We start from the raw sequence: 13,518 nt of genomic DNA, 5'->3' as shown, positions 1-13,518 counted from the left end.
GGCTCAAGTGATCCTCCCTCCTCAGCTTACATAGTAGCTGAGACTACAGGCATGAACCAATATGCCCACCTAACTAAAATTTTTTTTGTAGGTATATGTGTCACACTATGTTGCAGAGACTGGTCTTGAACTCCTGGGCTCAACTGATCCTCCCACCTTGGCCTCCCAAAGTGTTGAGATTACAGGTGTGAGCCACTGTACTCAGCTGACAAAATCTTAAAAAGAGGAAAATACTTTGGGGCCTAATGTAAAATTTCCACTGAGATGATGCGTCAGAAATTAAGGTAGAATAAGATGGCCCTAGGGCATCAAAACAACAAAAACTAAATCTTGGGCTGGGTGCGGTGGCTCATGCCTCTAATTCCAGCAATTTTGGAGACCAAGGTGGGGGACTCACTTTAGCTCAGAAGTTTGAGACCATCTAGCCACCATGGTGAAACACTGTCTCTACTGAAAATACAAAAATTAGCCTGGAGGTTGCACTGAGCCAAGATTGTGCCAATGCACTCCAGTCTGGGCAATAGAGGGAGATTCTGTCTCAAAAAAAAAAAAAAAAAAAAGAAGAAGAAACAAAATCTTAATTTCTTCATCAAATGTAAAAAATATGGACTGGACTCTGGAGGAATAATACACAAAAACACACATAGGCACTATTTTTTTTGAAGTTTTATTGAGAAATATTGATAACATACCACAGAAGCCACTGATTTAAAGTGTAAAATTCAATGGTTTTCAGTATATTTGCACTGTTATGCAAACATCACCACAACAAATTTTAGATCATTTTCATTATCCTGAAGTAAACACCATATCCCTCCATTTCCCCCCAACTCCCCTAACCCTGGGCCACCACTAATCTACTTTCTGTTTCTATGTATTGGTCTATTTTGGACATTTTATTTAAATGGAATTACATAACATGTGGTCCTTTGTGACTGGCTTCTTTCACTTAGCATAATATTTTCAAGGTTTATTCAATCTTACATGTGCAGAGGGGGCACATTACATAAGGATAAACCTGGGATGGGGGGTGCTTACTGATTGATTTGGAAACTTCCCTCCAAAATTCTAAAGGGAAATGATTGGTTTCAAATAGAGGAAAAACCTATTCAGGCTAAAATCCTGTTTTCAGCAGTTTGTAATGTGGGGTTTTATTGCAAAGAATGGCAAGACTTTTAGGCTTATTTTCTGCAAATTCTCCCTGTGTTTGGGGGACAGTCACAGAATGTGTAAGAATGGGCTTCTAGGCTCTGTGGCTGGAGATTCAAGTCCAGGAGAACACAGGTCCCAGGGTAGGCAGAGAAAAACAGTGGAAGAGTGCCAACAGAATGCTTTGAAATGGAAAATTTTAAATGTTCCCTCCAAAAGGAGTCCCAGATAACCACACAAAAGAGGACTTTGCTGGGCAGGTCCATCGCAATGGTTCAATAACAAGACACAGACAGACTGGGAAAGAAGGAAGTTTATTTCTGCAGCCACTTACAGGGAGAAGCACCGGGTAACTCACCAGATCAACTCAAAGTTACAAGTTTTTTTTTTCTAGTGCTTATATACTTCTTAAGCTCCATGTGGGATTGCACCTACAAGCAGGAGTGTTTCATTCAATCAGCAGCTAATTTTTAACTCGGGTCTAGCGTCTGGAAAGATTTCTCTAGAGTCTTGGTAAGTTTCTGAATCTTAAGACAGGCAAAGGTGAATGTGTAAGAATGCTATCATTATTCTATTCAGAATTTAGGGTCTGAGAAAACCCAGGTGGGGTCTCAATGGGTTGGTTTTCACATTCCATCCCTGATACTCAGGCACCAGTTTCTTCATTTCTTTAACGTTAACTTATGCATTCATCAAAATTATAGTAAAGGGTTAGTAGAAACTGTTCTGGTTGCTATTGGAAACCTGGCGTGCCACACTGCCATAGGAACTGAAGCCCACTACAGAACATCGAAAATGCCTGCGAACACTGACTTTACTGACCATTCAATTAAATTGCAGAAAAGCAAGCTCACTCTGCCTCCCTGATCTGTCCTCCAGAATTGCTAGTTAGAAACGTGCACATTGTCCCAGGTTCAGTTTTGCAAAGATGGAGTCTGGCAGTGAAAGCATTTGTTTGAGTTCATGCATTAAGGTCTGCTTTGTCTATTTCTTTTATATTTGTTTACTTGTGTCTTTTTGAGACGGAGTTTCAATCCTCTTGTCCAAGCTGGAGTGCAATGTGGTGGTCTCGGCTCACTGAAACTTCTGCCTCCTGGGTTGAAACCGTTCTCCTGCCTCAGACTCTCAAGTAGCTGGGATTACAGGCATGCGCCACCATGCCCGGCTAATTTTTGCATTTTTAGTAGAGATGGGGTTTCACCATGTAGGCCAGGATGGTCTTGAACTCCTGAGCTCAGGCAATCCACCCACCTCGGCGTCCAAAGAGCTGTGATTACAGGCATGAGCACCCTCGGCCGGCCTATTTTATTTTAAGATGAAGTCTTGCTCTGTAGCCCAGGCTGGAGCGCAGTGGCACGAGCTCGGCTCACTGCAACCTCTGCCTCCGGGATTCAAGCGATTCTTGTGCCTCCGCCTCACAAATAGCTGGGATAACAGGCGCCCGCCACCATGCCTGGCTAATTCTTTATTTTTAGTACAGACGGGGTTTCACCATGTTGGCCAGACAGGCCTCGAACTTCTGACCTCAAGTGATCCGCCCACCTCGGCCACCAAAATTGCTGGAATTACAGATGTGAGCCACAACACCCAGCCCCATTTCCTTTATTTTATTTATTATTTCGAGAAGGAGTTTCGCTCTTGCCATCCAGGCTGGAGTGCAGTGGCGCGATCTCGGCTCACTGCAACCTTCACCTCCTGGGTTCAAGCTCTTCTCCTGCATCAGACTCCGGAGTAGCTGGGATTACAGGCGCATGCCACCATGCCCAGCTACATTTCCTTTATTTTATTTTTTATAATTTACTAGCCTGTTTGTTGATAACAAGACTGGCGGTGCTCAAGGTTGGTCTGGGTGCTCACCGGGCGGTGGGCGTGAACCAGGTGGGAGGGTCTCCAGTGCCTGGTACAAATCTGCAAGAAAGTGCAGGAAACGGCACTAAGGGTGATAGTAAAGTTTTGGTTTGGTGGGGCGGGTAGGCGTTCCAGAGCAGAAATGCGCAGGAAAGGTTTTGCTGTGCTTGTAGGCAGGTCATCCCCAAGAGCTTCTTATTGGCTTGCAGTGAGACAAGATCGCGCCACTGCACTCCAGCCCGGGCTACAGAGTGAGACTCTGTATAAAAAAAAAAAAAAAAATAGTGAATGAATATCCATTGACGCATGAAATGGCTGCATTAAAGGAAAACTAGCCAAGAAAAGACAAGGCAAAAAAAAGTCAAGGATCAGTATGAAAAATAAATATATTTTAAAAGATTTGTTTTTAAAGCAACAACACGGGTTTAAATTTTAAAGGGAAAGAAGTAGCTCCGAGAGAGAGGAAACAGGATGGCTTCTGAAAAGGGAACATTATTCTTTGAAATGGAAAGAAATTATGACAAGAGGGTAGCACAGACGGAAGAGGTGGAGGTAAAAGGGGGTTCTTGGCCAGACACAGTTGCTCACACCTGTAATACCAGCGCTTTCGGAGGCCAAGGCAGGTGGATCACCTGAGGTCAGGAGTTGGAGGCCAGCCTAGCCAACATGGTGAAACCCCGTCTCTACTAAAAATACAAAAATTAGTTGGGCATGGTGGGTGCCTATAATGCCAGTTCCTTTAGAGGCTGAGGCAGGAGAATTGCTTCAACCCAGGGGCGGAGGTTGCAGTGAGCCGAGATAGCATCACTGTTCTCCAGGCTGAGTGACTGAGGAAGACTCTCTCTCAAATTAAAAAAAATTTTTAAAAAGTGTGTGTGGTGGGGGTATCTTGATTTTCTCCATGTGTCTTAGGCCACAACTCTTACATGGTACCTTGCGGAAGAGATTCCTCAACCAATACCTTTACGGTGCTGCCTCCCTGATGGGCCGGGTTCTAAACAGCAGTGCCTTCCCCATCTTCTCAGTCCTTACTCACCTGGGCACCATCCTCCCAGTACATCCCTTGAAACCCTCCAGGGCTCTTTCCCTTGCTCCAGTAAGGAAATCACATCAGGCTTTGGACAGAGAGACCTGTTTATAAGAAAAGAAGTAAGATGGCCAGGCACAGTGGCTCACTCCTGTAATCCCAGCACTTTGGGAGGCCAAAACAGGTGGATTGCTTGAGGTCAGGAGTTCAAGACCAGCCTGACCAACATGGTGAAACCCCGTCTCTACTAAAAACACAAAAATTAGCCAGGCCTAGTGGCAGTTGCCTGTAATCCCAGCTACTCAGGAGGCTGAGACATGAGAATCTCTTGAACCCGAGATGAATGTTGGAGTGAACTGAGATCGCGCCATTGCACTCCAGCCTGGCTGACAGAGTGAGACTTCATCTCAAAAAAAAAAAAAAAAAAAAAGAAAGAAAGAAAGAAAGAAAAGAAGTAAGACATACTCGTGCTGTACCTGAATTCAGTTAGTCCCTTAGTACTCATGAAGGACTAGAGAAAGGTGTAAAGTTCTGAAGCATGGAGAAGATGGAGTGACCCCAAAGAGCTGCCCATCTATTAATCTACAAAACATAAAACAATTCCCTAGGCAGCAGGTGAAAAGTCACCCAGAGAAGTGAAAGCTACACCCAAAATTCATGAGTTCTTTGGGGATAGACATCCTTACCTAGTGAGACCAGGCTGCTATACTTCTCCATCATTACATCTCTGTATAAGTCCTTCTGAGCAGCGTCCAGGCACTCCCATTCCTCCTGAGAGAAGTCTATAGACAGATCCTGGAACATGCCCAACCCCTGAAATGACAAACCCAGGCAGCACTGTTGAAATTAAAGGAAAGGTTTTTAAGATGAAGGAAGAGATGGAAAGGTGCTGAAGGATGGAGAGAATATAGTGAGTGGACCAGCTAGGCTGAGAGTGGGGAAGAGTAAAAAAATTAGTGTAACTTCAACAAAGTACCTCCGTGTTCATGAATATTCCTGTTGTGGCCAGCAAACCTCCTTCATAGAATGGGACATTCCCAGTATTCCATGGTTAGAGCTTGGAATGAATAAAGTACATTGATATATAATATTATTTCCCAAATAAATGAAATAGAGTTGAAAAGCACACAGCAAGCTGTAGGCCTGGCAAAGCTTCAAGAATATTACAGTAAACATCTGATATGCAAGTTACTATTTACAACAAAAGCTTAATAAATAGGCACTTCCCCCTTACCATTTTCTTTCTTGTTTTTTTTCTCGTTTCATTTTTTTGTTTTTGTTTTCACTTTAAGACAGGGTCTCGTTCTGATGCCCAGGTTGGAGTACAGTGGCACAATCACAGCTCACTGCAGCCTCAACCTCCCAGGCTCAGGTGATCCTCCCACCTCAACCTCTGTATTAGCTTTGACTATAGGCATGCGCCACCATGCCCAGCTAATTTTTTTTTGTATTTTTAGTAGAAACGAGGTTTTGCCATTTGGCCAGGCTGCTCTCAAACTCCTGAGCTCAAGCAATCCATCTTTGGCCTCCCAAAGTGCTAGGATTACAGGCATGAGCCACCACACCCAGCCTTGTCTCTTTTCTTAAAGGAAGACAGGATCTTTCAAAAATATCTACAAAAAGTTTAAAAACCTCTATTGGCCAGGCATAGTGGCTTGCACCTGTAAACCCAGCACTTTGGGAGGGCAAGGTGGATGGATCACCTGAGGTCAGGAGTTCGAGACCAGCCTGACCAACATGGAGAGACCATTTTAGTCTCTACTAAAAATACAAAATTAGCTGGGTGTGGTGGCACATGCCTGTAATCCCAGCTACTTGGGAGGCTGAGGCAAGAGAATCGCTTGAACCTGGAAGGTGGAGGTTGCAGTGAGCCGAGATCGCACCACTGCACTCCAGCCTGGGAATAAGAGTGAAACTCTGTCTCAAAAGAAAAACAACAATTACAACAACAACAAAACCTCTATTGTACTTTGATAATTAGTACTTCCATAAAATAGTATAGATAGTACTTTGATAATTAAATGTACATTGGCTGGGTGTGGTAACCCACACGTGTAATCACAGCACTTTGGGAGGCCAAGGCAGGTGAACTGCTTGAGCTCAGGAGTTCAAGATCAACCTGGGCAACATGGCAAATCCCTATCTCTACAAAAATATATATCATATACAAATTAGCCAGATGTAGTGGGACATGCCTCTAGTCCCAGCTACTTGGGAGGCTGAGATGGGAGGATTGCTTGAGCCTAGGAGGTCAAGGCTGCAGTGAGCTGTGATCCTGCCACTGCACTCCAGCCTAGGCACCAGAGCAAGATCCTGTCTCAAAAAAAAAAAAAAAAAGTCAGGCGCGGTGGCTCACGCCTGTAATCCCAGAACTTTGAGAGGCTGAGTAGGGCAGATCATGAGGTCAAGGGTTCAAAACCATCCTGGCCAACATGGTGAAACTCTGACTGTACTAAAAATACAAAAATTAGTTTGGCATGGTGGCGCGTGCCTGTAGTCCCAGCTACTCAGGAGGCTGAGGCAGGAAGAATTGCTTGAACCCAGATGGTGGAGGTTGCAGTGAGCCAAGGTCGTGCCACTGCACTCCAGCCTGGTAACAGATCGAGACTGCATCTCAAAAAAAAAAAAAAAAAAAAAAGTGTGGGTATCATGGTAGGAATAAACTGCACACAGGTCAGACAAAAGTTACAAGGGCATCTGCCAGTATAAACAAGCTTCCTGTGAGACACCTGGTCATGGGTCAGACACTTGAGCATTAGGCTGTGGGCCAGGAAAAAGAAATTTCTGGTGAAAGGCTACTCTAAAGACCCACAGGCCCCTCCCCTAGAGCTCCATTAGAGTGAGGTAGAGTTTATAGCCATTCTCCTGAGAGACCTCAAGATCCAATTAGAAGAAAACCATAACATTTGTTATATAGAAGGCATTTTCCAAACAGTAGTTCATAGATAAAAGATATTGTCTTCCTTTGGATATAAAACAAAATCTCAAAATACACCAAAACTGTTTTGCTTTTACTGAATAATTTTTGTGCATATGTGTTTAGCTGCCAGTGGCTAACAAGCTGTGATTTTCTTTCCTTTCCCTTTTTTTTTTCTTGAGACGGTCTTGCTGTGTCACCCAGGCTGAAGTGCAGTGGCCTGATCTTGGCTCACTGCAACCTCAGTCTCCCATAGCTGGGATTACAGGTGCCTGCCGCCACACCCAGCTAATTTTTGTATTTTTAGTAGAGATGGGGTTTCACTGTGTTGCCAAGTCTGGTCTCGAACTCATGGCCTCAAGTGATCCACCCACGTTGGCTCCCAAAGTACTAGGATTACAGGCATGAGCCACCATGCCTGGCCAACTCTGATTTTCTAACTTGCCTCATGTATCAGGTTCATACTGGGAAAAAAACAGGTCAGAGCCATTGGAGCCATGTGTACAGATGTGCAGTAGCTCTGCTAGTAACACTGCTGCTTGCTTCAGCTCTTAAGACAAGAGCTCTGCCCTTGCTCTAGCTGTCTCTCATTCCCCCTAACAGATGCACAATCATGTCACTCCATTAGATTCACTTTCAATATCCCATCATTAGATTAAAACCAACAGGCCAAAAAGATAACTTGAGGAAATGCTTTCACATCTGCAGTGTTCTCACAGGGCCAGTATCATTTAGACATGTCAGGACCATGGTTGCAGGGGACAGAATGGAGTGTCATCCTTAACTGGCCATCCAATGTCATCAGCATGAACAGGAGGACTTTATAGGATATTATCTGATGTTTTCTGAATATTACCTTACAAATGCTCCTTTATTTATAACTTAAGAATAGGGACCCTGTCTTTTAAAGCTTTATACATCCTCAAGTAAAGGTTTTTCATATTAAATCCATTAATAATATCTAAAGCCTGACCTGGAAATTCCATTTCTAAGTATTTATCCAAAGTAAAGAAGTTTTTTCTTTTTTTGAGACGGAGTTTCTCCCTTGTTGCCCAGGCTGGAGTGCAGTGGTGTGATCTTTGCTCACTGCAACCTCTGCCTCCTGGGTTCAAGCGATTCTCCTGCCTCACCCTCCCGAGTAGCTGGGATTACAGGCACGCACCACCACGCTCAGCTAATTTTGTATTTGTAGGAGAGACGGGGTTTCTCCATATTAGTCAGGCTGGTCTCAAACTCCTGACCTCAGGTGATCCACCCACCTTGGCCTCCCAAATTGCTGGGATTACAGGTGTGAGCCATCACATCCTGCCAAGATTTTTTTTTTTTTGAGACAAGTCTCAATCTGTTACCCAGGCTACAGTGCAGTGAGGTGATCACAGCTCACTGCAACCTCTGCCTCCTGGGTTCAAGTGATTTTTGTGACTCAGCCATCAAAGTAGCATGGAATACAGGCACACACCACCATACCCCGCTAATTTTTTTTGGTATTTTTGGTAGAGAGCAGGTTTCACCATGTTAGCCAGGCTGGTCTCAAACTCCTGGCCTCAAGCAAGGCCACTTTGGGAGGCTAAGGTGGGCAGATCATCTGAGGTCAGGAGTTCAAGACCAGCCTGGCCAACATGGTGAAACCCTGTCTCTAATTAAAATACAAAAGGTAGCCAGGCATTGTGGCAGGTGCCTGTAATACCAGCTACTCCAGAGTCAGAGGCAGGAGAATTGTTTCACCCTGGGAGGCGGAGGTGGCAGTGAGCCAAGACTGTGCCACTGCACTCCAGCCTGGGCAACAGAGCGAGACTCTCTACCAAAATATAAATAAATATAAAAATACAAAAAAGCCAGGCACAGTGGCTCATGCCTGTAATCCCAGCACTTTGGGAGGCCGAGGCAGGTGGATGACTTGAGATCAGGAGTTCCAGACCAGCCTGGCCAACATGGCAAAACCCTGTCTCTACTAAAAATACAAAAATTAGTCAGATGTGATGGCTCACCCTCTAACCCCAGCTACTTGGGAGGCTGAGGCAGGAGAATCGCTTGAACCTGGGAGGCGGAAGTTGTAGTGAGCAGAGTTCGTGCCATCGCACTGCAGCCTGGGCAACAAGAGTGAAACTCCATCTCAAAAAAAAAAAAAAAAAAGGATACAAAAAATTAGTGGGGTGTAGTGGCACATGCCTGTAATCTAGGCTACTTAGGAGGCTGAGGCAGGAGAATCACCTGAACCTGGAAGGTGAAGATTACAGTGAGCTGAGACTGCACCACTGCACTCCAGCCTGGGTCACAAGAGCCAAGAGCGAGAACCCATCTAAAAAAAAAAAAGAATTTCTATTTGGGGGACAAAGTAAAAGAAATGGAGTGAAAGAGATGTAAGGAAATTGAAAGTCAACAGGCTCATAAAGCCAATAAATAATGATGGAACAAAGAAATCACTATTGGCTAAATAAAACCAACGTGTTTTTAAATATTTTTTCAAAATTTAGACAAAGTTTTCCAGTACACTGAGACACTTCTACTATCAAGACTATAATATTGGCTGAGCACAGTGGCTTATGCCTATAATCCCAGCACTTTGGGATGCCAAGGCAGGAGGATCGCTTGAGCTCAAAAGTTCATGTCAAGCCTGGGAAATATAGGGAAACACTGTCTCTGCAAAAATAAAATAAAATAATAAGCCAGGCATGGTGGTATACATCGGGGAGCTGTGACCACCCCACTGCACTCTAGGCTGTGTAACAGAGAAAGACCCTGTCTCAACAAAAAAACTAGAATATAGAATAAATGACATTCGGGTAAGTGGAATATTAAGTGTTCAATAAACATAGGTTATTCCCTCCCCATCTCCATAGAATCATCAATTTTTTTTTAAAAGAGAAGTTTTGATTAGAATCTAAAAATATCAATACTTGTCTTTCCAAAAAAGGAGGGAGGATTTAAATATAACAATTTCTTGGTTATTTCTACTTTTTTCATTGTTGCTTAATATTAGTAATGAAAATGCAATTGCTCCCTTTCAAACATAGTTTTAATTAGTTGCACAAAATGCCACCTTATAGTCTGATATACTTCAAATTTCCCTATCTATGAAAGCTAAATTTGGATATTATCATCTCAAGGATATTAAAATCTCTGTCTTTAAATCTATCTAGGGTTCTACATTTTCTGTAAGCCTTAGTGAATCTCACTATAGTCCTCCTTCCCTTTAAAAATGCAGTGATAGGCTGGGTGCAGTGGCTCTTCCCTGTAATCCCAGCACTTTGGGAGGCTCAGGTGGGAAGATTGCTGGAGCTCAGGGGTTCATGACCAGACTGTGCAACATGGCAAAACCCCGTCTGTGCAAACATTACAAATATTAGCCCGGCATGGTGCCATACGCCTATAATCCAGCTACTTGGGAGGCTGAGGAGGGAGGATCCCTTCAGCCCTGGAAGTCAAAGCTGCAGTATTCCATGATCCTGCCACTGCACTTTTGGAGGCTGAGGCAGGTGGATCACCTGAGATCAGGAGTTCGTGACCAGCCTGGCCAATATGGTGAAACCCTGTCTCTACTAAAAATACAAAAATTGGTTGGGTGTGGTGGCAGGTACCTGTAATCCCAACTATTCAGGAGGCTGAGACAGGAGAATTACTTGAACCTGGGAGGCGGAGGCTGCAGTGAGCCGAGATTGCACCACTGCCGTTCAGCCTGGGCAAGGCAGAGTGAGACTTTGTCAAAAAAATAAAATAAAATAAATAAAAAATAAATAAAGAAAGAAAGAAAGAAAGAAGAAAAAGAAAGAAAGAAAAAGAAAATCAGTGATAGGTGAGTCACCTCATGCATGTAATCATAGCACTTTGGAGGCAGAGGGGGAGGATCACTTGAACTCAGGAGTTCAAGACCAGCCCAGACAACATAGTAAGTCTTCTTCCCTACTGAAAATTATTTTAAATTATGCCACAGTGCTAGTGTGTGCCTCTGGTTTCAGCTTATTTGGCAGGCTGAGGTAGAAGGATCATTTGAGCATAGGAGATCAAGGCTGCAATGAGCTGAGATCGTGCCACTGCACTCCAGCCTGGGAGACAGAGTGAGACCCTACCTCAAAAATAAAAATAAATACATGAATAAAAATTCAGCGATGGAGTTGATGGACTTGAGTTTGAAGACCCCCAACGTGTACCCGTTTGGAAAAAACTCAACCTGTGTTCTTCCTCTGCTTCACACCAAAACCACAACAATCAACCCAGAAGACTTCTGTGGCCTCAAAATATGAGATTTCTCCCTATCAGCAAGCAAGGAATCAGTTCTGCAGCAGACACCAGCTGGGTGTCTACCAATTCGATTCTGACACTATCTACCATGAGATAGTGTCACCCCACAGATTGAGGGCTCAGCCCCCAAAACTGCCCCCCTTTTAGACACCAGTCACAAGTCCCAGCCTCTGGAAATTATGACTGATGGGTTTAATTTGGAGTTCCTATGACCCCCTCTTTGGGTTTGATTAATTTGCTAGAATAAAATGCCTCACAAACCTCAAGGAAACACATTTACTGTTTGATTATAAGGACATTCCAAAGGATATAGATGAAGAGATGCCTAGCACGAGGTATAGGAGAAGGGGCACAGAGCTTCCATCCCCTCCCTGGGCACGACCCTCCAGGAACCTCGTGTTCAGCTCTCTGGAAGCTCTCCGAATCCACTCCTTTTGGGTTTGTAAGGAGGCTTCATTACGTAGGCATGATTGATTAAATCATTGACCACTTGCCATCAACTCAATCCTCAGTCCCCTCCACTCCCCAGGGGTGGGAGGGTAGGGGCTGAAAGTCCTAACCCTCTAATCCTGCCTTGGTCTTTCTGATGACCAGCCCACATCCTGAAGCTATCGCTCAATCACTAACATATAAAAAGCCAAAGCCTGGTTGCAGTGGCTCATGCCTGTAATCCCAACACTGGGAGCCTGAGGCAGGCAGATCACTTGAGGTCAGGAGTTTGACATCAGACTGGCCAATATGTTGAAACCCCATCTCTACTAAAAAATAAAACAAAGACAAAAATTCGCCGGGTGTGGTGGCACATGCCTGTAGTCTACTCGGGAGGCTGAGGCAGAAGAATTGCTTGAACCCAGGAGGCAGAGGTTGCAGTGAGTGGAGATTGCACCACTGCACTCCAGCCTGGGTGACAGAGCAAGACTCCGTTTTCAAAAAAAACAAAAAACAAAAAACAACAAAAAAAGCAAGACCTTAGGACATTCCAAGGATTTTAGGAGTTGTATGCCAGGAAATTGGGACAAAGACCAAATCTGTATTTGACAAAATCACAGAACCGTATGAGTATTTAATTCAATACAGACATGGAAACTGGCCCAAGCATTTACTCACAGATGACTGGGCAAATCCCTGGTCCTGTGGGTACAAACTGTTGATCAAACCCCCAATCTCATTCCTACGCCTAAAATACAGCAAAGTGAAAGATCTTATTACCTATTTGGACTGAGATTAGCACCATCCCATAAACTGCATGGATTTCAATCCCAGGGCTATGGCGTGTGATGCCACATAGAATATGCACGAATCTTCTCTCCAGCAATTGAGTTGTTAGGATAAAGACTCTTGTCTTTGCCTTCTTTCTCTCACAGCCAAGAATATTAAGGAAGGAGGACACAAAGGATGAGGTTGGAACGGAAGTTTAAGAAGCAAAAGAAGAAAGCTCTCCCCAGCGGAGAGGGGACCCGAAAGAGGGTTGCCAACTAAGAGGCTGAATCTGGGGGTTTTGTGAACTGGGAAGGGGAAGAATGTGTTCATTGGTCTGTGGGCTGTCTTGGAGAAAGCACTACTTCGTTGGGCCCGGGACCTTAGCCTGGGACCAACCAGCGGCTGAAGTGAAAGCTTGGCCCAGGACCAATCAGGGGCTTAAGTGAAAGTTGGGCCCAGGACCAATCAGGGGCTGAAGTGATGATTCATTGAGGTTCGGCTCACAGTCCAAAGCACGTCCAGAAAAGGAAAGTGGTCGCCGGAACCTGTTAATCCAAGCTGCACCGTTTTGTAAGCCCCCACCATTTCACAGACCCTGGTCAGAGGGAAACATTCCACTGGGGTTTGGGTTGCGAGAAACATCCTCCCCAACTGCCTGACTTCCTTATCACATCCTGCTGGGAAAAGGCCCAAGAAACATCCTTATCAACATTCTCCCAGGCAACAAGCCATACTGCCCAGACCCCTCCTGCCCAGGCCTATAATTACTCCAGCCTGTAAACGGCAGTGGGCTCTGGCATTTAGTTGGTTCCCTCCATAGAGCCGCCAACTCTCTCTTTCTTTAACCTTCACCTTCCCTTCAAAATCTAACAGAGCTCACCGTACACATGCCCACAAAAAAGCTACTATTTCCTGGAAGCCCGCTGGTCACACAAAGGACAAAGGCATTTCTATGGTGGGCCTCGGTCCCTTATCAATGCAGCTGAAGAATGTCTTTAGGACAACCCCCTTTGCTAGTTTTCCTTCTCTGTGCCTGCAGCCTGATTTTTCAGGCTGTTTCTCTGTTTAAAGGAGTTTTACCAAGGACCCACCCTAACTCCCTAAAGGGTTTTTTCTCTCAAGGGGACACACAAAGTTC

The 13,518-nt window shown here is 44.6% G+C and overlaps 1 long non-coding RNA gene across 1 annotated transcript; it reads right to left on the bottom strand.

The window, feature by feature from the left end:
- Positions 1 to 1,271: 1,271 nt before the first annotated feature.
- LOC134760538 (uncharacterized) lies at positions 1,272 to 6,338 on the bottom strand. Its single transcript, XR_010138190.1, has 3 exons — positions 4,711 to 6,338; positions 4,034 to 4,128; positions 1,272 to 3,057 (listed from the first exon to the last, which is right to left on the bottom strand). It is a non-coding gene; the product is annotated as an uncharacterized LOC134760538 (long non-coding RNA).
- Between the last annotated feature and the right edge of the window lie 7,180 nt (positions 6,339 to 13,518).

Source organism: Pongo abelii, chromosome 19, assembly GCF_028885655.2.
Source record: "Pongo abelii isolate AG06213 chromosome 19, NHGRI_mPonAbe1-v2.0_pri, whole genome shotgun sequence".
Taxonomy (NCBI): Eukaryota; Metazoa; Chordata; class Mammalia; order Primates; family Hominidae; genus Pongo; species Pongo abelii.
Note: the sequence above shows the minus strand (reverse complement) of the source record. Positions and strands in the feature narration are given on the sequence as shown.